Genomic DNA, 22036 nt, shown 5'->3' with positions numbered 1-22036 from the left:
CACTACAGGAACCTTGTCAGATTTACACAGTGGTAGGGACTATTAATAGTCATAGAATAATAAAATCATCCCATTTAATGCAACATCCCATTTGACACCTGAGGCAGAAATGCCTACGACTTCAGGATCCCCTTCACTCCACAAAAGTGGAATCATATTGACTCACAAAAACATACCTAAAGAAGATCATACCAGCAAAGCATGCTCTTGAAGAAGTCCACAAAGTGAAACACCAGTCTCATCTTCTCGTCTTCATGCTAAACCCTGAAAGATTTGTAGGCTCTCCTCTGTGTGAACTGAAGTTTCAGTTCTGGCTGTGACTCCGCTCATGTCAGTTTGAGAGAGAAATGCCTCTAGCAGAAGATGATTTCACTGTAGTTCCTAAATCAAAACAAACTGGGGAATACACAGCTGTTTGTTTCAATGTCTAGCACTACGCAGCATGTGAGAGTGCATGACATTACTTTGCATGCTGGCACTTGCAGCGGATCAGACTACAAGACAATTACCTTTACTGTAAAATTGTGCCTTCTTCTCTAGTGTCTTCAGTTTTAATGAAGATCAACTGTGACAAAACTACATGGAGTAATGGAAGTACCAGAGAGAAATCGCTTCTTGAAAACAAAAAGCTTTTCAAAAAGTCACAAAAGGACTGGGGGAGCCATGAGTGTATTTTCTTCCCTAACATTTTGGCACTGCTCTGTGGAACCTTCTACTATCAGCAGGGAATGAAACATTGCAGTTGACATCTACATCTGCCATTTGTCTCCATTAATGGTTAATGCAGCAACTGTGTTCCCTTGGCTTAGTCTCCACCTGTCAGCTACTCTTTAGGAGGAAAATAAAGTAGGGAGAAACCAAATAGATTTATCCTTCTTTATTTTGATCCAGGTTTCCAGTGAAATCTATAGGTAAGGGCCAAATCTGCATCATTTACAAAACAATTACATTGTGGCCCTGCTTGTCTCAACTCCATAAGATCTGCTGTTTCATCCAGCCATCTATTATGGAAATTCTCTGTCCGTCTTTTCATATCTGGAGCTAGAAGTCCAATTTTCAACTTGTCCCATCCTTCAACAGTTATGGAAAGCCTGTGTGGCATAGGTGTGTTTTCAAATAGGGAATGTACTTCTATGTCTCTGACACAGAAAAGAAAATGCTGCGAAAGCCAGAGCCCTAAGAGTGCTTGTGTTTGCTATGGGAACAACAGCTCCATGGCAGAGATTTAGCGAAGCAGTAAATCTGAAAGGTGTGTGTTTTTCACCCTCAGAGGAACGTCCTGCAGGCTGCAGGCAGTGGGCCTGGTTTGGACATAACTGGTCTCAGGTTTCCCAACTCCTCCTAACTCGGAGACGCTCTACTACACCCTCAGGGATAGCCTGCGGCATGGTCAAGTTCAAGAACTTTATCCTGAAAACTCATGTCTTTTATCTTGCGTTGAGTAGGAATGACTGCAATTTAAGAAGGCAAAGTGAAAGTATCACACTGGTTAGCTTTTAAACACGTTGATGTCAGAGGTTATCCATATCATCCTTTTAGCATGTTAGGTTCACAGACTCCATGTCTACTTATTGTAGCTCCCTCAGCTGCTAGATTTGGATGCAGTAATCCGGCTCCATAGATACTTGGGATATCATCCCCACCATACAATGGAAACCTGGGCCTAGTTCTTCCAAGGGAGCTGGGACATGCTCAGGTCCTCTTCCACGGCTGAGACTTCTGATGGTCCAATGAAAGGTGAGAGTTTGCTTTTCCACCGTGGCAAGTTAAAATATCTTTGAGAGATAGCACAGAATGCAATAAAAGAAATAACAAAACTAAAGTCTGGGACAGCGCTGTTGCTGAGTAGAAAGTAAAGAGAGTTGTTATAGCAACAGATAAAGGAGATCCTTTTTTAATCTGAACCTTAGAAAGCTAATGTGGCTGTAACTGTGAGAAAGTCTAAATGCTACCTTTCAGGCTTATGTGCATTTGCTATGATTGCATTTCAAGCTGACCAAATGTGAGTGCCTTATATTACAGGCCGAAGTGGTTAGGATCTGTTGAGGAGACAAGCACATATCAGCCCTGCCCGTGGACCGCTTTAATCAGGACATGTGGCTCTTGGATTAGAGCTGTTTGCACAATGCTCTGGAGCACATATGGACCAAGCTTGCATGTGCCCATGAGGTGCTGTACGTGCCCTGATTGAATTTACTTTTGGTGAAATACATCCCTCTTGTTTTGTTGTAGTCATTGCAAGCAAAGGGGTTTTTACTTAGTTATTACAAGAGTAGGAGTTTTCCAGCTCACACAAAACCAGGGAAGGGATTAGAAACAGCCACAAACAAGGCCTAGATGAATACATGTGCTGCTTGAAGCCAATCAGTTATTTGACCTCAGGTTCTTATTTCTGTAAACATGTACCTTGGCAACATATCATTCAGTCTCTCAATATGATGCAATGCAAGCCCTTTCTCATTTATCTCAGTTGTCTTGTTGTGTTATGTTACAAATGATTACTGTTAATTCTGTGTTTAATTGCGCTTAGCATAATTTATTTGCTATCCAGTGATTTTAACTGTTGGACATAACAAAATATGGTTGTTTTCTCCTCTGCTTCCTTCTGCTCCTCATTTGTGGATGCTGAAAGCAGCTGGACCTGTTCCATGTGAATGGAAATAATTACAGGCATGTACAACAAATTCATGAATGTCAAGAAAGGCGTCTTGTGTGGAACTATTCCTGGAGTATTCTTCATGAATTGTCTTCCTCTTTCCTGCCCCTCTAAAATTGCTTCCTTTTAATCTTCTATCACAGACCTGTTTTCTGTGAACCTGCCTCCTTCCTTTTCCTAATGGGAATTCAAAGCAAAATGTGTTTCCACTAAAACTGGCGATAATGATGTCTTTCTTCAACCAAGGTGCCTATCCCAGATGTTCCGAAGGAGAGGAAAGCTCTGAGTCTTTCCAGTGCCATTGGGACCACTGGGATCATTTTGCATAATAGGAGCCCAAAAGACAGCGATTTTGTTCTGTGTCATTGCCCCTTACTTTTAAAATACACTTATCCTGGGTTCTGAATGCAGAGCGTTCAGGACCCCTGTATTTTATATTGTGAAGTTTAATAGCCTGAAAATAATCCATTTCTTCTGCTATACTCACTTTCATTTTCTTCTTGGTTTTGCTCTTTAATCCTTGTGAGCAATTTGTCAGTCCTTTAAACAGACTATCAGTAAACCTTGTTCCCTTGGTGCCTAAAGGTACTGCTCGCCCTTAAAGTCAGTGTCTAGCGAGGGACCGTCTGTTCAAGCTTTATTCTCCAAAGCTCTCAAAGCACTTGAGCGGAAAGAGTCCCCATGTACAGTCCATCATGCACAGCCCAGTATGCTGTAGTCAGGCAGTGACTGTGAAGTGTGCCAAGATGGCTTTCAAGGAGGGTTGCAACAACGCAGCCAGCATGGCAACAGACGTGTACGTATTTCATTACATACACATTAATGAACATGTTTCAAGAGGTTGGTTACCCATCCCCTTTCAAGTCTGAGCACAGGACTTGTGTGCAACATTCTATGGTACAGTTAATGAACTTCCCGTGATACACAGATGAAAATTGCTCCCCCATCTCAAAATCAAAGCCGATAAGGCCTGCATCATTTCCTTTTAAATACAGCTGGGTTTGATCATATCAATCCATATTCAGTCTGCGTTACTTGTATTTCTTATTCACCACAAATACACTCATCTAGGTGAAAAATGAGGCCAGCATTTGATCAGCGCTTAATGGAAGCCTGTGAGTATCTCTCAGGTATTGTTCTCTGTTATCTGCCAGAAGAATAATGACAAAGTAGAAGACAGTGCATGCATTGTATCTAATGTGAATATTCTTCTACTTTTTGGATTGTAGGGAAGAACAAATTCAGCAGGTAAAATACACCTCTTTAAAATACGTAAAGAGTACAAGCCCAGTCTCGAATACAAAACCCATACAAAACCAGCAGTTTCTTCAGTTGTAGATTGTGGTTTATGTATCTATAGTACTAAATTACCATGGGGAAGAATTGTTGTGAGACTGCATGCGGATGGAGCGTCAAGAGAAAGGGAATGTAAGGAAGTTTGATTAGTATGGTAACCTTTACACCAATTAGGTTTTGCAAAAGTACACTTCAGGCAGTAATCAGAATTACGAGAGGTGAATGACAGTAGAAATTCAAGAATGTATTTATCTTATATTGCACTGTAGACCTATCTGCATCGCCAGAAACAGTGCAGCCAATGAAAATGGGTTGAAACTCAGTGAAGAGCTGAGTTATAAGTGCTGCTCAGCATTGAAGTGAGATTTTGTGTTTTATCTGAATTCTGAGTTCTTACCCACTTTCCTATGAAGGGATTGATGGTGGAACATAGAGTCTTCTGTTCACTTGTGTGAATGTGCTTCATATCTACATACTGAACTTCATCAGATTGTCAGAGCTCTCTTAGGCGTGCTTGGGAACTGGATTTCATGCTGCAGGAGGTCCACTCCAGGTCCATATGAGTAAAAAACCTCCAAACCATAATCCACGCTCTGTATATGGAGATTGATCTTCACCTCTTCTGTTTCCCAGAGGATACTTCTTGTATTTGCAAATTGTCTTTATTACTAGGGCTAGTCAGACACTTCTCAGTTTTTAATTAGTGGAAATTATTGGTATGAGTTGTTTTTAAAACCTTACTGGATTTCTCTTTTCCTGGAATACTCCAATATTAGTATTATTGGTAAAGAATTATCAGTCCATAATGGAATTTTCACTTGAAAAAAGATGTATCCTGGGAAATCAGCAGACTTTGAACTAAGTCTGGTAGAGAGGGACTTCACTCTCTGTTCTTTGTCTTTCTAGCGACTGACCCAGGTCTGGCATACAGACTATTCTGAGCTGTGGATGCACATAATGGTCATCCCTCTTAGTGTCCCCTATCAAAATGAAGAGCTGTTCTAAGTCCTCAGTTCATATGAATTAAAAACTCTCTGCAGTTTAGAAACATTTGAGGATGAAAAGAAATCTTGTTGGGAAGAATTCAGCTGCTCTTTCTTGACCTAAAATCCTGCCGCTGTTTACAGCATGTCACTGTAGCTTTAATTTAACTGAAAAACATGCTTGTGAATTGCATAGTGTTATGGTCCTGCGTATACCCCAGTTTTGGAACTGTGGAACTAACTTACTCCAGACCTGCAGAAATACATGCACAAAGTTTGAGGGTTTTGTTCTCAATATTTCTAACTTTTCTGGTGTCTCTTATGAGTAGAACTCGCTGCAAGATCATAAAGAAGTTTCATAGAAACATCTGAGTTCTTCATTTAACATTCTGTGCTTTCTGTCTAATCCAAAGAACAGATTTGTGTTGGCATTAATTTCTAAATCAAACCTGAGAGTGGCAAAAGGCATGCATGTACAGGTTCACATCAGGAATTAAGGCAATAGCCTATCATGTAGATGGTGGCTGGCTAAATATTGCTTTATTAAAAATTCCCTTTCGCTCCTTAACTGTGATATCTCTGGCTAAGTTTGGTATTGCAAAGTGAGAAAAATCAGCTACTTGAGTAGAGACACACATTAGCTTAGAATTTCATAGAATAGTCAGGGTTGGAAAGGACCTCAAGATCATCCAGTTCCAACCCCCCTGCCATGGACAGGGACGCCTCACACTAAACCATCCCACACAAGGCTTCATCCAACCTGGCCTTGAACACCGCCAGGGATGGAGCACTCACAACCTCCCTGGGCAACCCATTCCAGTGCCTCACTACCCTAACAGGAAAGAATTTCCTCCTTATATCCAATCTAAACTTCCCCTGTTTCAGTTTTAACCCGTTACCCCTTGTCCTGTCACTGCAGTCCCTGACGAAGAGTCCCTCCCCAGCATCCCTATAGGCCCCCTTCTTCATTGCCGTTATTACATATTTCCATATCAGTGAAGCACAATCCGCATTACGTTTCTAGTGTTGTAACTTTTTCTAATATCCTTTCCAGTTCACTAGCAGTTTCCAAGGTGAAAATCTCCGCTGTTTTCTGTTATAGTCTCCCACCTAGGAAGAAGATTTAAGATCAGTTGTATCAGCAGTTTGTTCTTGCTGACATTGAGATTATATTTCCCTCCTCCCCCCTTGTATCTTAGTGCCTCTTTCTGTTCCCTGCCACAACTCTGCTCATGGACCAGCCAAGCAAAATGAAAGCTTTCATGCCTTCTAGCAGCAGGAGTCTCCTAGAAACAAAACAGCCCTGTGTTACGAGCAGAAACCTTCCTGGCTGATTAAGGAGATCTTTGCAGAAATTTGGTTATGGCTGGGTTTTGCACTAAATCTGATACAGAATGAGAAAGCCATGTGAATAAAGGGTAAGTAACTGGTCATGTGAATGTAACAAACTTCATTCTCGTTCTTCAGTGACTAAGAACTTTATGACTTAAGAGTGTAGAACTTCATGCTGTCCTAATTAGGAAGCCAGGAGAAAGAAACTATTTAGAAGTTTGTTTAGTATTCTGTAGAAGTGGTAAGTCCTACGGGAGCGTCAGCTAGATCTATGGACCTCTCTAGGGAAGGAGGAGAGCTAAGGAAGAATGATGGTAATTTAATGGGTACAAATGCTCGCCAAGAATAGTTATATCTAATGAAAATGCTGCTGTTGTGCTAGGCACTGTTTTAATTTGGCTCCAGTTCCAGATGGTATTTGCTGTATTTGGCCTCTTTGAGGGTGTCTTCTGTGGAGTTGTAAATGTATAATCAATGCAGCATAAAAATATATACTAGCCATAGTATTAAAATTTAGCTTGGCATTAGCTTTCAAAAATGAGTTACAAGTTGAAGGTAAAGCTGTAAAAAGTGAGTTTTCTGTGAGAAGCTCCATCATAAAAAGCACAGAAATTTATCTTAATATTATCTTATTCGACCTTTTTAATTACTGTGGCAGATAAGTAGAGCTGGGCATTATCTTTGTGGAACATTTGTATTAATACTGTCACACAATTTGCAATGACTGCTATAGAATATCTTGTCCCTATTAAGAGCTTAGTTTAAGCTGATCTGCAAAAGCCAGTCTTCTGCAAAGCACAAGGTTCTCCATTCTCTTCCACTGGGCTCCCAAGTCACAGCCATTTTTCACACCTGAACAACAGTCTTCCCTTAAGCAATATGACCAAAGGAAACATATAAAATAACTCCCTGAGCACAGCAAGAATAACAGGCTCTGCATGCATGCATGCATGGTAGACAGAAAATTAGTCACCTTTTTTGTTTTCAAGCAATCCTGCTGTTTATAGAATGCAAGACAATCATTTTGTAATACAAAACCATGCTTTCAGTTACTTACCAGGATACTTTTTGGGGGTTGATCTGTAGTTTGGTTGGTTGGTTTGGGGGTTTATGGTTTTTTTTTTATTTATTTTGGTTATTTTTTATGATTGTTTTAGTTCAGATACATAATGTGAAGCCCAGCTATTTATTTCAAAGTGCAGCTTTGATGCTTTGCTTCTTAGTGGGATACTTGCAGCTATAATAAGGGATGAAAAACAGAAGAAAGAGTTCACATACCGTATATTCTGCTCACCTATCACCTTCAAAAAACTTAAAAGGTTCAGTACTAACACTGAATTAGAGTTAGAAGTAGCTACGGTCTTCTCATTACGCTACAGAACTCACCAAAGCCCTTTGTGTACCGTTCCTGGTTTGGAGTGATATCCAGATATAAGTATTTCAGGCAGGAGTTACTTTAGTTTCTTTTTAGTGACTAAACTAACCAAGTAATCATTTACGAATATCTTGTATCCTCCATGATTCTGTAGTTTATCTGTGGGAAATCCCATCTCTGCATCCAGAACACAAATAGTGAAACAGGAAGAAATTCATGGGCTGTGGGAGCACTACAAGAAAAAATGCCCATTGCGGCTTGTAACGAGATGTTTAAAGAACTGCTGGGAAGATTCCAGGTATCCGTATCGGCTGCAAACAAGGTTTTGTCCTTGAGTTATGTTGACTTCATTCAATTCAGGATAGTTCAATGTTTGCGTTACAGCTTCACAGCACTTGGAATCAGATGCAGGAAAGGGTCATTAAGATCCCCTTCTTTGCTGGTCAGGGCAGTATTTTTCCTGAAATTGTATTTATCTTGGCCTAGATAAAGATTTATTAGGCTGATATTAAAATAGGAACAGCTACAGGAAACAAACCACACAGCATGAAGACGAGAAGGCTTCTGATTTGGAAACTGATAGATTTGGGTCCTGGGATTGATGCCAAAATATGGCATGGGTGCCTTGAATTATATGGGTACATAGGGGCGACTTCTACCAATAAGTGTATAATTGTTAGTAAGGATATCCACTTACATCCTTCAGGCATGAAAATGTAAGTATCTAATGAGACAATCAAGTTTATGATGTTAGGAAGCTGCAGTTGTGAGCTGTGAGGAATGAACAGTCCTTTAGGATGCTGATACAGAAGTGAGAGAACACTAGATTGAACTCCTAGGTGTGTCAGTTCAGTGTTTTTCCTTTGAACTCCAGGTCTTAGATCCTATTCAGACCGTTGAATTTTAATCCTAATTTAAAAAGTAAAACAGATTGTAGTTTTTATATGGAAATTTACGAGATTTACTTCATCTGCTGAATAAACGGGAGGTCTTTATTAGAAAGAGAAGTTAGGAATTCTACAGCCAGCAGTAGAATGCTGGAAAATAGGAATTAAGCAACCGAAGATGCCATTACTTGATAACTGTAGGGCAATTATTAACAATAAATATGAGGAGAATTTAGCATTTACCAGAATTAGCTAACATTATAGGTGGTTGCTCAAATATTTAAGAAAGCATCACTTTCTGATGACACTCTGGGGTCACAAAAATGATTTGCGGGCCAATGTGGACATGGCACAGTTGAGGAGAAAAAGAGGTAACAACTGGAAATGGCAGATTTTGGTGCTGTCAAATGGTTTACCCCAACATATGACTGAAAGAGGTTGGATAGTTGCTGATAAGTGTGTCTTTACCTAATATTCCCTTCTTTCAGTGTGTTTTTTGATATTATTATGTTAAATTGGAGTAGCTTGTTTTGAAATACTAGAAACTCTCCACGCTGACCTCCAAAGTTCTAAATCCAGAGCTCCTTCAGTGAAATATTAACTATTGGCATCTCCTTTCATGTGTACATGTTACTTTACAGTTTTATTCTGTCTTTAAAGACTTTTTCTCCTTGATTTATGCATCCTTTGTCTTCCTCTCCCCTGTTAATCAAGTTTCCCTGAAGATCTTCACGGTCATCTTTTAGTCCTTTGATAAGCACTAGAAAAGGGAAAAGACTTAAAATACTATCTAAAAGCATCATTGATGGCATGTGAGGTAGTGGTCCTTGAAGTGAGCAGGGCTGCTCGTGGTTGAGAGCTATGCTCTCTCGTTAAAACCTCAGGGCAAGCTCTCCGTAGCTGGAATCCTTCTTTGCAACCAGCGCAGTTGCTGACAATAAACTGCAGCATAGTAGGTTATTGTGCTTCAGGTTACTCTATGCGAGCTATGCTGATGTAAATGTCCTTGTGCTTACACACAGTATATGCAAGGTAGTGCCACTTACTGTGAGCTTTTATCATCTGGAGGATCCTGGGTGCATGTCTGCTGAGTTCCTGTGTTTTTCTTTTTCCTTGACAGGGAGATTGGCTCCCCAGAAGAGGATTCGTACCAGTCTGTTAGCTCAGTGCACCACTCCATATGGCCACACGTTCCTCGCTGTTTACATAAAGTTGCCACAAATGAGATGATGTGCTCATCCATTTCCTCTGAAATGCTGTGGAGAAGAGAAGTCCTCGCACAGGTAGGACGCGCACGCATGATACGCAGCTTCTGGGGAAGGCGATGGGGCTGGGGCAAAGGGTGAAAAACAACCTCAGAAAAGGAAATACTGTCACAAATCCAAACCACACCACTATATGCTATGAAGAAAATTAACTCCATCCCAGCTAGACCCAGTACACATAGCAGGGATGTTCAGCTCACAAAGAAAAGGAATAAATAGCTCATTCCCCCTGACCCTGAGGCTATCTGTAGTCAGTTTTACAAAGGTCCCTGTGAGATCCCCAAACCAACCTGTCAGTTTTCTCCGGCACGTACAGCTGGAAATGTTCTGCAGGCCAAATCCTGCCTTAATTGGTGACACCCGTACAAGCGCACTTGGCAGTGAGGTTTGGGTGGGACTGGTTTCCTCCTGATGTTTACTTATGGCCATGGGTGGGTGAGCAGCAACAGCATCCTTCCCTCTGCAATGTGGCCTCAGTTAATTGGCAATCCAGAAAGAAATGAAGGGAGACATTTGTAGCCATGGCAGTCTGCTACAGTGATGGTTGACAGGGTGTGGGTCTGCACAGTAAAAATAATCTTCAGGCAGCTCTTCAGAGATGCAACATACTTGGAATCTTTTTTTTTTTTCTCTCTCCACAGGACGCCTCATGTTGAAAAGCGTAAAAATACAAAGCACATGTAAATCTGTGCGTTGGAAACCTCTGGATGTAGTTAGACGTTTAAGCCAAACCTGAAAAGAAACAGTTTAAAAAAGAAGTCCTGTAGGGAAGAAGAAGCAAAGGTAGAGCAGCCACTGTCAAAGCATACAGTTTGCCTGTTACTAATATCCTTGAACACTTTCTTTTTCCTGTGGGTTTCCTGGTTTTTGGACAAGCCTGCCCTCCACGTGTGCCTACTTTCCAACAGACTTCAGTGGAAGGGATCAGAAAGGTGAACTAACATGCATACAGCCAGCTGTGTGTAGAAGGATGCTTTATATTCTTTCTTCCCTAGCATTTGAGAGGTAGCATGTACCAGTTAATGTCATGGAGCTCTTCCTTCAATATGAATTACTACTCAGCTTAAAAAAGGATGTCCCTGAGCAGAAAAGAGAAAAAGGTCACAAAGCCCATGCTTGGGTTCAGTGCCTTACAAACCAGCTGTTTTTTCTGGTTTGGGTTTTTCAAGCCATCTGTGCAGCACCAGTAGCTGCAGTACACCTCAATTTTAAGCTGATCTCTGTTCCACTGTATTCTTGTCCTTAGTTCAGCAGCAGCAGCAGTCATTTTTCTCCTTCTCAGTAGCTGGTGCAGTGCTGTGGTTTTGACTCTCAGCCTGGGAGCAGCGCTGATAACACCGATGGTTTTAGTTGCTGCTCAGTGATGTTTACTCTGACCAAGGACTTTGTGAGCCTCATGCTCTGCCAGGGAGGAGGGGAAGCCGGGAGGAAGCAGAGACAGGACACCTGACCCAAACTGACCAAAGAGGCATTCCATACCACAGCACATCATGTCCACTATATAAACTGGGGGCAGGTACCTAGAAGGGCGAGATCACTGCTCTGTCGGGCTGGGTATCAGTCGGTGGGTGGTGAGCGGTTGTATTCTCTCCCCTTGTTATTTCCTTTATCATTATTGTTATTGGTGGTAGCAGCAGTGGTTTGTGTTATACCTTAGTTACTGTTCTTATCTCAACCTGTGGGAGTTACATTCTTTCCATTCTCCTCCCCATCCCTCTGGGAGCAGGGGGGAAGAAAGGGGGGAGTGAGCGGGTGGCTGCGTGGTTTTTGTTGCCGGCTGGGCTTAAACCATGACAATTCTATAACTTTAGAGGTGATATTTGCATAGAGCAGGATGAGGAATGCTACTCGTAGGATTAATTCTGTTTTCCTATGTTCTAATGTGTCCATTGTAGGGGAATTAGGCAAGGCTGGAGAGACTGCAGACCAAGGCCAGATGATGATTCATCTCTGTTGCCTTTTGCCTGCTTTTGTCTCATGTTCTATAGCTCTTCAGCTGCATCACATCATCTCCCTAATGTCTTCAAAGCTAAGGGTAAGCCTGCATCAAGAAGGGTATTGCTTCACTTTCTTCACCTGTAGCTTTATTACACAGGTGTGTCTAAACACATATTGCTGAAACCATGCCCCTGAGAAGTGTGGTTCAGGGAAGCGCCTCATTTTGCTTGTAGTGGATTTGGGTCTGTTCTGCAAAAAATCCTCAGAGCTGGGGTGTAGATGTAAGGGTTGGATGGGAATTCAAGGGTGAAATGACTTTTCAGGAGAAACAGAACACCATGAATCAGTCAGAGTTTGGAAAAAGGATGATTTGAGGTTAGTATTCTGTATCTTCCTTTGTTGTTGCTTGAGGCCATCTTCCTGTGAGGTGTTGTGAAGAAGGTTTGCTGTCTTTCTGGGATGAAAATGCTGTTTGTTGAAGGAATTACGTATCAGAAGTTTGTACTGTGATAGCAGAGAGGCAGGGTGGGGGGAATGAAGTTACTTGAATTTGGGTTTGTTATGGGTGGTTTTGATCTGCTGATCCCTTTGAAACAGTGTGGGCTGATTTATTTGCTTGAACTGGTGTTGGTATTCTGTTTTTCTAGAGAAAAAATGCAGCTGAAGCTGCCACAGGTATAAGAAAACCTTTTCTGTTTTAAGCACTTGCCCATCAAGTGTCTTACCACAAATTCATTTCAAGTAGAGAGATCACTGCCCCCTTTTCCTCACTATCAAGTTAGATTTGGACAAAGGATGTTGACATAAGATCCATTGACTTTGCCATCACTCCTAAATCACAGACCTTTCTTATCTTTGCACATGATTTAAGGAAACATAGCTGTGCCCTCAAATATAAAATGTCTTGTGTAGGGTGTTTTAAGAAATACCATCAGGTTTGGATATCAGCTGCTCTTCCTTCCGTCTGTGAGATACCTGCTTATCAACAGGATGAAATAGTTAAAATGGCTCTTGCAGGATAGCGGTACTGGTCTGCAGTGTCTGTTACATATGTTTTTGATGAAAGCCTGGTAAACCTAACTAGGGTATCAATGAGCAATTAGTGCAGTGCAGGCTTCTTCACCTCAGATGTTTGTCTCTGACAAAGCGCTGATGGGACTGTATATAAACAACATCTGAACTGCAGAAGAGATGCCATCATTTCCTAAACGAGGTATGGGCAATGTAAATGGCAATCAAGGACAATAAGCAAGTGTTAGCTAATTAAATTTTACCTGTGCATGGTGTATTCTACTCTAGTTCATGTTACAGGTAGAAGACTAGACGCGGGTGAGTTGCTTATGGTTAAATAGAATCAATATAGTGCAGCTCTATGCTTCAAAGTGCATCAGAAGGAGTTACCATCTTTTAAAAACTTTTGAAAGGCAGGGAATGGCAGGATTACACTTTTGCATGTTCTTACAAGTTCCCTTCTTTTGGCATGCAAGCGAGTTGCCAGTCATCAAAGAAAATGTTTTGGCAGTACCTTTCTGACATGTCTGTGTGGGAGGTGTAAGAAGAAATAGGGAGTTTGCTCTTTGCCGTAACCACTCTTCCAAGAAGTGATTTTTGAGGTGGAGTTGCTCTCTGGGAAATAAGCAATAGGGGCTGTCAGAAATTTCCAAAGGAGGGAATTGCTACAGATATAAAATGTCCCTTAGAAAAAACCAGGAGTAATTATTTTCACTACCTGAGCAATAGCCTAATGTGGAACCCGAGTTCCAAACCTCAGATGCCGTCAGGGCGCTTTCTCGACTTGTGCACGGAAACCTTTGGCTGGGGGGACGACAGCAGGGAAGCCAGGAATAGAAAGGAGTCATGTCCCCAACACAGATATCTCCTCCATGATGACACCTAAAAGCCCTGGTGAGCTAGATTTCTTTAGAAACAAGACTATGCACAAATCCCATGAGTTCAAACAATGGGTGAGACTTGTCCCTGCCTCCTCTGACCTTGTGGGTTCCCCCAGCCAAAGGCTAAGCTGCCTCTCCAGAGCCAAGGCTGGCTTCTCCCTCTCCTCTGCTGGCTGTCGGTGACACAACCCAGGAGATCACAAACACAGTGCCTCTTGTTTAAAAAACATCCCACCCCTAATTCGACCCTACCCAAGTCTCCTCTGCCCAAGCGTGTGTGAAGCAAAACCCTACAACCCTGCTCTAGTTTCATCGGCAGGTGAGGCTTTAGCACAGGGTGATGCCAGTGCAGCCAGGTGAGTAATCCCAGAGCACAGCCTGAGCCCTTTTCAGATAAAGGCTTGAGTCTCCTCCGTGATCTTTTTTCAGCTGGCTTACCTTCTTCCATTAATCCTACTTAAGGTAGGTAGCCGCACAGTGATAACGCTGTTAGCATTGTTCATGTAATGGTAAGCATTCTGCCGGGTGACTAAATTGCTCAGCCTTCCCCATGTTAGCAAAAAAACCCCTAAAATAAACCCAACCCAAACCAAAACAGTAGTCTAATGCAAGTCACAAGAGGCAGGGGGACAGAAGGCTTATGGATGTGCAGCATGCAAACCAGTTTCCTGGTAAAAGTATACTCTGTGTGCAAGATCTTTAAACTGTGAGGGTTTTAAAGGGCATGGTCTCAACCCTGCTGTCGAGGAGTTGTCGAGCTGTGGCAGGCTGCAACAAGGCTGTATTCAGAGGAAACTCAGAGTCTTGTTTTGAGCGGGTGTGAAATTAAAAGCCAAAGGTCAGTGCTGTTTCACTACCTCAAAAAAAGAAGCAAGGGGTAATTTGAATGCCTGGTATTTATGAAACGGGTGGGATAAAAAAGGGATTAGCCAAAAAATGCAGCTATTTTGGGGGGGATTTTTTTCCCCAAGCCTTTTTATTTGGTTATTTTTCCTATTTGATTTCTTCTGTTTGATCATTGTCAAATTATAGTACAATAATAGATTAGTAAGGCAGTATTGGGGGGTGTTGGTTGGTTTGTTGTTGGGTTTTTTTGGGGTGGGGAGGGGTTGATTTTAGTTTTACTTTGCAAACCATGAAAGCTAAGCCTCAGTCTAATCGTACTCCTACCAGTTTGATGCTGGTGCTGGTAGGAGGTGCCCAAATCCTGGAAAGGAATTGCAGGACAGCAAGGGGCACCTGAAGAGCAGCACAAGGGACTTGCAGCCATTCCTGCCAATAAGCCAGCTTCTTCAGGGGCCTCTTTGTACCTCTTTGCCAATGCATGCAGCATGGGGAACGTGCAAGAGTTAGAGGCATGCCCACACCTGAAGGGCTACAACCTCACTGGCACAGAGACGTGGTGGGACGCTTCCTATGACTGGAGTGCTGGAAGGGAAGGATACAGGCTCTTCAGGAAAGACAGGCTGGGGAGACAAGGAGAGGGTGTCACCCTCTAGGTCAGTGTCCAGCTGGAATGCATGGACTTCTGCCTGGGGATGGATGAGGAGCTGACTGGACGCTAATGTACCAGAATTAAAGGGAGGGCAGGAACAGGTGACATTAGAGTGGGTGTCTGCTATAGGCCACCTGATCAAGTAAGACCAAGAGGATGAGGTCTTCTATAGACACATAGGTGTGACCTTGCATTCACAAGCCCTGGGCCTTACTGGGGGCTTCAACCACCCTGATATCTGTTAGAGGGAGAACGCAGCAGGACTCAAGCAATCCAGGAGGCTTCTGGAATACGCTGACAATAACTTCCTTCTCCAAGTGACAGAGGAGCCAGCAAGGACAGGGGTTATGCTGGACCTTGTCCTCACCAAGTGGGAGGGGCAGAAGGCAAAGGAATCTTGGGACTGTATGTGTTTCCAAATCCCGGAAAAATGGGATCAGGATCACCCTTTCCTGTGACTGCTGTTCACCTGCATGCCACATTCCATTTTTTCTCCTCCCTGCCCTCCCGCTTGCTGTTGTGCTCTTTTGCACAAGTTGCATGCACACTCTCCTGCTATCTAGCAACTACTTTCAGCACAAACGATGTTCAGTTGAACTAACGCTGATTGAAGGGATTTGTTTGCGGCATCCAAAATGGAGAACACTGGCACAAACGCTTACAAAAGCCAATTCTGAGGCAATGCAAGGAAATTGCTGCAAATCTGTTGAAACTAAACCTAAAAGGTCACCCTCCACTTTCCCATTTCCAGCCACCTTGTACAGACGCTTTCCCTCCTCAAAGGTTTTGTCCTCATATGTGCCCTGGGCTCCAGGCTGCATCTGCTGAAGACGAGCTCTTGCCAGCCAAACCCACTCGCTCCCATGGCCGATCTGCTCTCCTGGAAGGAGAAACAGGCTTATTTTTGATTCAGTTTTTACCCTCCCAAACCATATTTCCTTCTGATGTGTTAAGGAGGATGTGTTTCCACTAAATAAAAACTCGCTCTCCTTTCTAGAGGAGAAGCTCAGGGAATATTCCTGTAGCATGTTATGTCCCCTGTCTGGTATTTAACTCCCTTATGTAACCATTTCCGGAGTTACCAAGGAGTAACACCTCCATTTTCTTCTGCTCTCTTTCCAGATGCATCAGCATTAACCTTTCATTGTGAAATGTCTCTATCTGCTGTATTTTCTACTGGAAACCAGCTCAAAAATCGATCACACTTGACCAAACGCCTACAGCTCATTACTAACTCTTGAGGTGAGGCATTGATGGTAATCAACTGATTTAGGATGACTGCTGACTGATACTTACTTTTGAGGGGCGATCCTCGTATTTACAGAGGTGCGAGGGTTAAGGCTTGGGTTTTATCCTATGTCGCGTAGGAGAATGACTTTCATGAGTGACATTGTCTTGCAAGAAGAATCTCCTGAGTCTTCCCCTATAGTCTGTAAAACTTGAGGCTCTTTTGGGAAGGATTTTTCTCTCTCTCAGCGATGATAATTCTATGCAGAGCAGGAAAATGTCAGTTACATGGTTGATTAAAACAAGTCGGAGCTTTATAGGGCAAAACGGAACTGTCCAGAAGCTGTTATAGCCTGGAGAGCCACTGGTGGTGGTGGTGGCTGGCCTTTCTACAAGGCCGTTTTATATTAAGTCATTTTTCAACTTTAATTTTATAGCCTTTTGACTAAATTATCTCCTTTAAAAACGCTTAAAGAAAGTCTTTACTGTGTACATGGGCCAAGCATGGCCACGGCTGTGGGCTACTCCTGAAAACCTGGGCTCCCGCTAGAACATGGAAGGGAATTTGGGTGATTCAGGTGGGTATTTATGCCTAATTAAGTAAAAACTCGAGTAGGCTATCTTCATTCTCCACTTTTAGCTGGAGTTCAAGTGGAATGAGTGTCCTTGCATGAGTGTTTGAGGGCTGAGACTTCGAATCGTTTTTCTGCTGGTCAATAAAGTGAATACCCAGTAGGAGATGTGCTCATTCCACTTAGAAACACAGATGACACAATATGATCAGCAGGAAAAATTGCAGCTAGGCACTCTGCAGTAAGATATGATTGTGTAGTTTAAAAAACTTTAATATAAAAAAAAGCTGTAAAACAAAGAAATGAATACAACCCCACCAAAAAAAGCACAAAACCAATCGACTAAAATCATAGCTCTGATTGCCTTGAAATTAATGACCTTCTTCACCAGGAAAGAGGTGAAATGGAAAAACTGAACTCTGTACACTAACAATACACTGCTAGCCTGTTAATATATCCATCTATTGTAATGATTCTTCTAGCCTGCTTGTGCAGCCTTTGCATGGATTCATCACTCTGCAATGCTTCTTCTGAGCAATTGCTATTGTTAGTTATTTCTGGAAGCACAGTCTGACACTGGCGTATCAGATTAGCAGGACATCTCTACCTGATGAAAACCCCCCTCAGATCTCATTACCACCTTGTAATTCCATGACACTTTCCAACCTTTTTCTGGAAGGCCGTGTTCTCACTGGGTACTGTTATGCCATCATAACAGCCAGCTTTTCTGGGTTTGAAAAACATTGTGTGATTATATATTCACTTGTGTTAATACAAGCTTGGAGAGCTTATAAAGCCTACATTTTAGCAGTCACTGAGTGGTCCCTTCCATTGTGGCCATTTGCTTGCCATGCAATTTAAGCAATGGGGGGGAAAGGAAATTCATCAGGCATATATATAGCCTGTCCTCAAGGAGTCTTTCTATAAAACCGTTGTGTAATCACAAGTTAATAACACTCCTGTCACAAGATAATGAGACAGAAATATTTGTAATTCATTATTTTCGTTAGACGTAATAATTGGTGGTGCTGTTACGCATCATACGATCTTCTACTAGAAAGATAATGAATTAGCGGCTGCACCCTTCCTTGCTGTGAGCCGTTTTCTGTATGAACATACACACTTCAGGATGTCCAATTTTAGAGGATGGCAAAATCAGCTCTTTAACTTGATTGAGTCCTGATGCTGCAGGACTCGTAAAAGAAGACGTATCACTAGTATCAGGGCTAAACGCAATGGGCAGAATCAGCGCTTTGTCAGTCAGCTTGCTGGCATAGATGAGTACTTTCAGTCTTTGCTCAGAACTAAAATTGACTATTTCACATAATTTCTCTCAGAACTCCCTTTCTGGACTAATAGTAACAGGGGTCTTGAGCTACCTGATTTCAGGGCAGATTAGTTCAAATAGAGTCAAAGGAAACTTGGCAGGCCCAGGCAACCCAGTGAGCTTCTGAGACAAATGCATTGCCTGTTCCTGGTTCTCCTGGGACTCATTTCTTCCAATCAGCCAGCTACAATGCAGATGATGCAGCATCTTTATATGTTCGTTTCCACTTGCCCATTAAGTGTTCTACATGCAGCTGATTTTAGGAGGGTGCGCCTAATGTTTTCAGCATGTGTGCTGGCTGCCCCTTCATTTCCAGGCATGCAATTTTAAGTGTTAGTCTAGACCTGGAAAGAAAGGCTCTGCCCACCTCAAATAATTTCCTGACCTTCATTGTCACTGCTCCCACTAATAGCACAGCTTTGAAGCTTTTACAGTGGGGAAAGAGGGAGCTGTCAGACAAGCAGTTCTCTGACAGCCCCTCAGCTTCTATTCCTGGTTTCAGACCTGCGTGTCTGAACGACATGGTTTTTTCAAGGAAAGGACCCTTTTTGTAAGTTCCTTATTTTGCAGTTGTTGCTGTGTATGCTGTTTCTGACGCAGCTGACCTGGTAGATCGAGGCAGCCTGCGCATTTTAGCGAGGCCCATAGTAATCCGTGGTTGCTGTAAACGGTACCTGTGGATGTGCTTTGGCTAGGTCGAATCCTTTGGCAATTATGGAGGGAGTGAACATAAGCCTTAGCCTGGGGGAGAGAGGATGAGAAAGGAGTAGGGAGCTGTATAACCCTGAGTATCAGAAAAGGAGATTATTTTCTTATTCTTGTAAGTATTTCTATACTCTACAAAGCATAGTGACCCTGGTTGAATTGTTTGTACGCTTATCTAAAGCATCCCAGATGACTTATGAGTGAAAGCATATGTCTTTTTGTCTGCAGACTGACTGTGGTAAATGCTTATAAATTGACTCTTTATTTCTGCAAGCATTTCTAAATTGAGACTGGGGAAAGGTCAATACATGCAGCTTTGGTGTAAGGTAATGGTAGCTGTCTTCTGAGGTGCTGTAGCGAAAATCAGACTGCATCCTGCCCGTGGTGTAAGATGGGGAGGCATAGGTCCCATTCTGCCAGCAAGCTTTTATGGTAGATCTCTCGGTATTGAGCCTCCTACCTGAATTCCACGGCAACAGTAACACCATAAATACTCGCGTACAGACACCGAGAGGAAGCAGCACTTTGTAGTTCCCTGTGCAGTGTTCATTCAAAGCATGTCTGGAATTGCAGACAAGATTCTTTGTAACTCATTCTTCTAAATAATTATCTAATCAGTTATTTTGCAGTGCTGAACATCCATGATTGTCTTTTTTTAGCCACTTTCTTCCTATGGTTGTTTTCTCATCCTCAGGAAGTTCTACCTGCGTTTCGAAGATGCCAGACTAACTACTTTCTCATGGCACCTTGCACAATCAGGCCTTGCATTTATGGTAATAATATTGACAGCAATTGTAAGGATGTTTTTAAGCCTTTCCTGAGCTAGCTTCCTGCTGTGCAGCAGCTTTCAATCACAACCAGGACAGAGCTGAATTATTCAGACAGGATATCAGTTGCCTATTCAGGTCTGCCAAAGAGGCAGTGACTGGCATGAAATCACCTTAGCAGTGATTGTATTACCAGGAGTAAGTAGCTGAATAAGAAGTGCCTCTTCAAGCTGACTATCTTGTAACACCTTGTAGAGAAAGAAGCTTTCATGGGTTGATCCTGGAAGGCTGAAGTGCACAAGCCTGCTGCTTCTTCCTCCACTACCCCTGCATGGACTGATACTGGCATAGGGAAAGCTTGCTCCCCATGGGAGGTGATAGTTAAATTCACATTACGTGGTTCAGTGAATATCCTTTTAATCTCTAAGACAGCCAGACACAGCACTGAGCCTGCCTGGTGCTGCGGTAGGATGTGACTTTGGTCCAGGCTTAAAGGGAACAGACATAATCACATATAATGAATGATTATTTCTTTTCCTGGGTAAACTTTTCAATTTTGGATAATTTTCTGCCTTTACATTCTAACTTCTGATCTCACTGTTTCCTATGGACGATGCAAAACACTAATAATTCATTTTCCACTTTACCTGAAGTGGTTGTGGCCATGCATCTGCCTCTGGTGAGTGGTTTGTATATTTAATCAGCCAACATAAAATTGCTTTGAACACAGCTCACTTTTGCTGGCATGGAAGGTTACAGCAGCAGGTATAGACTAGGTGAATATTTTGTCTTAGCTGTTTTGGTTTTAATGAAGACAACAGAAGATCAAGTGCAAAGCGAGTGCGTAACAAGTGTGATGCAAGCTCAAAAAGTGCATGCATTAAAATCGTATTGCATAATGTGCATTAAAATCACCAGGTTCAATCCTATGAATTACCACAGTAATGAAGTAGTGTGTAGATCTGTCATTGGAAAGCGAATGTCACTGTTCTACAAATAGTAGAAACCATTTCAGCTCACAGAATAAATAGTTCTTTCTCATTACCTCTATATACTCACCTGTTCTGCTGAGCTTATAGATAACAGTGCATCCTGCATCCAGCATTTGTAATGTGGGTTATATATAGGCTATTTGGGTACTACAGCTTCCGCTACTTGCTCTGTTTGGAATGACTTGTTTTTCTCATTAAAAGAAAGCCAACGAAGTATTAATCTTTTTCTTTAATTATTATTGGAGAGATCGGGTATTTTACTTCTCCTGTCACATCAGACTACACTTCAATCTTTCACCTGGTTCTCTAGAGAAGCAAGGATCTTACTGTCGTGATGTCTACATGGGGAGGCATGTGTTTATCCCCTATGTCTAGCTGCAGTAATTTTTAACCTGTGGGTTGTTTTCAATTCAACTTGACGAAGTAGCAGAGATCACAAAGGTAATTCGGTTCCTCTAAGCTTTGCAAAATTAGGGATCCAAGAAGGTGAGGGAATAAGCAAGTTCTCTGCCTGAGGAAGGGGCTGCAGCATGATTGAGATCTGACTCAGCACTGGAGAGCCCCCATGGGAGGAAAACCCTGTTAGTGCCTTCCTTAGGGAAGTGCTTCTGCGGGACCTAGTAATCACTAGATAATGGGGCATCTTTATTTCCGCCATTCTGTTGATCTTAGACATCCTTCTCACAGCGCTCAGAAAAGAGTTGGAAGCTCAGGAATGCCTGGCAGATGTTCTCCTGCATCTGTCCTGTTAATGTCTATGTGCAGACAAACCTGACTTAAGCTTTTCCTTTCTGCCTGTATCCCCTTTCCCCCAGGACTGCTATGGCCTCAGGGAGTTTACCTGTTTGTGTCATTTAGGGTTCGATTTGCTTTGGGTTTTTTTTTCCCTCAAAACCAGTCATAGTATCAGAAACTACATAGAGGAGCTGCTTTCCATTGTGCTCGAAGCAAAGATCCTGTGTCCTGAGGTCTCTTTTTCCACCCTCAGCCCCGTTCTTTAGATTTTTCATCAATAAGGCACTGCGTGTGTATCTGTGCTGTGTAGAAAAAGCAAGGACATAAAATCTGTAGGTGGCAACATGAAGATGTGTGGGAAAAGGCAGTAAAGAAGGGTCACAGAATCACAGAACTGTTAGGCCTGGAAGAGGGACCTCGGTCCAAAGTTACTTGTGTTAAAGAGCTGAAATAGTGTGTGAAGATAAATAAGGGAAGCAAATTCACAGGGTAAATATTTTTCCTGGTTATTAATAAATGCAGAGGAAGGAGTTTCACAGTCAAATCCTTGTGAAAGCCATTTATTTGTTCATTGTCATGAGTGGCGTGTTAT

General features: G+C 42.3%; 1 long non-coding RNA gene across 1 annotated transcript; it reads left to right on the top strand.

Annotated features, from left to right (window-relative positions):
* Window positions 1-9653: 9653 nt before the first annotated feature.
* Window positions 9654-19785, top strand: LOC136012909 (uncharacterized). Its single transcript, XR_010612063.1, has 4 exons — window positions 9654-9812; window positions 10436-10577; window positions 16242-16361; window positions 19645-19785. It is a non-coding gene; the product is annotated as an uncharacterized LOC136012909 (long non-coding RNA).
* The last annotated feature ends 2251 nt before the right edge of the window (window positions 19786-22036 follow it).

Source organism: Lathamus discolor, chromosome 4 (assembly GCF_037157495.1).
Source record: "Lathamus discolor isolate bLatDis1 chromosome 4, bLatDis1.hap1, whole genome shotgun sequence".
Classification (NCBI taxonomy): Eukaryota; Metazoa; Chordata; class Aves; order Psittaciformes; family Psittacidae; genus Lathamus; species Lathamus discolor.
Note: the sequence above shows the minus strand (reverse complement) of the source record. Positions and strands in the feature narration are given on the sequence as shown.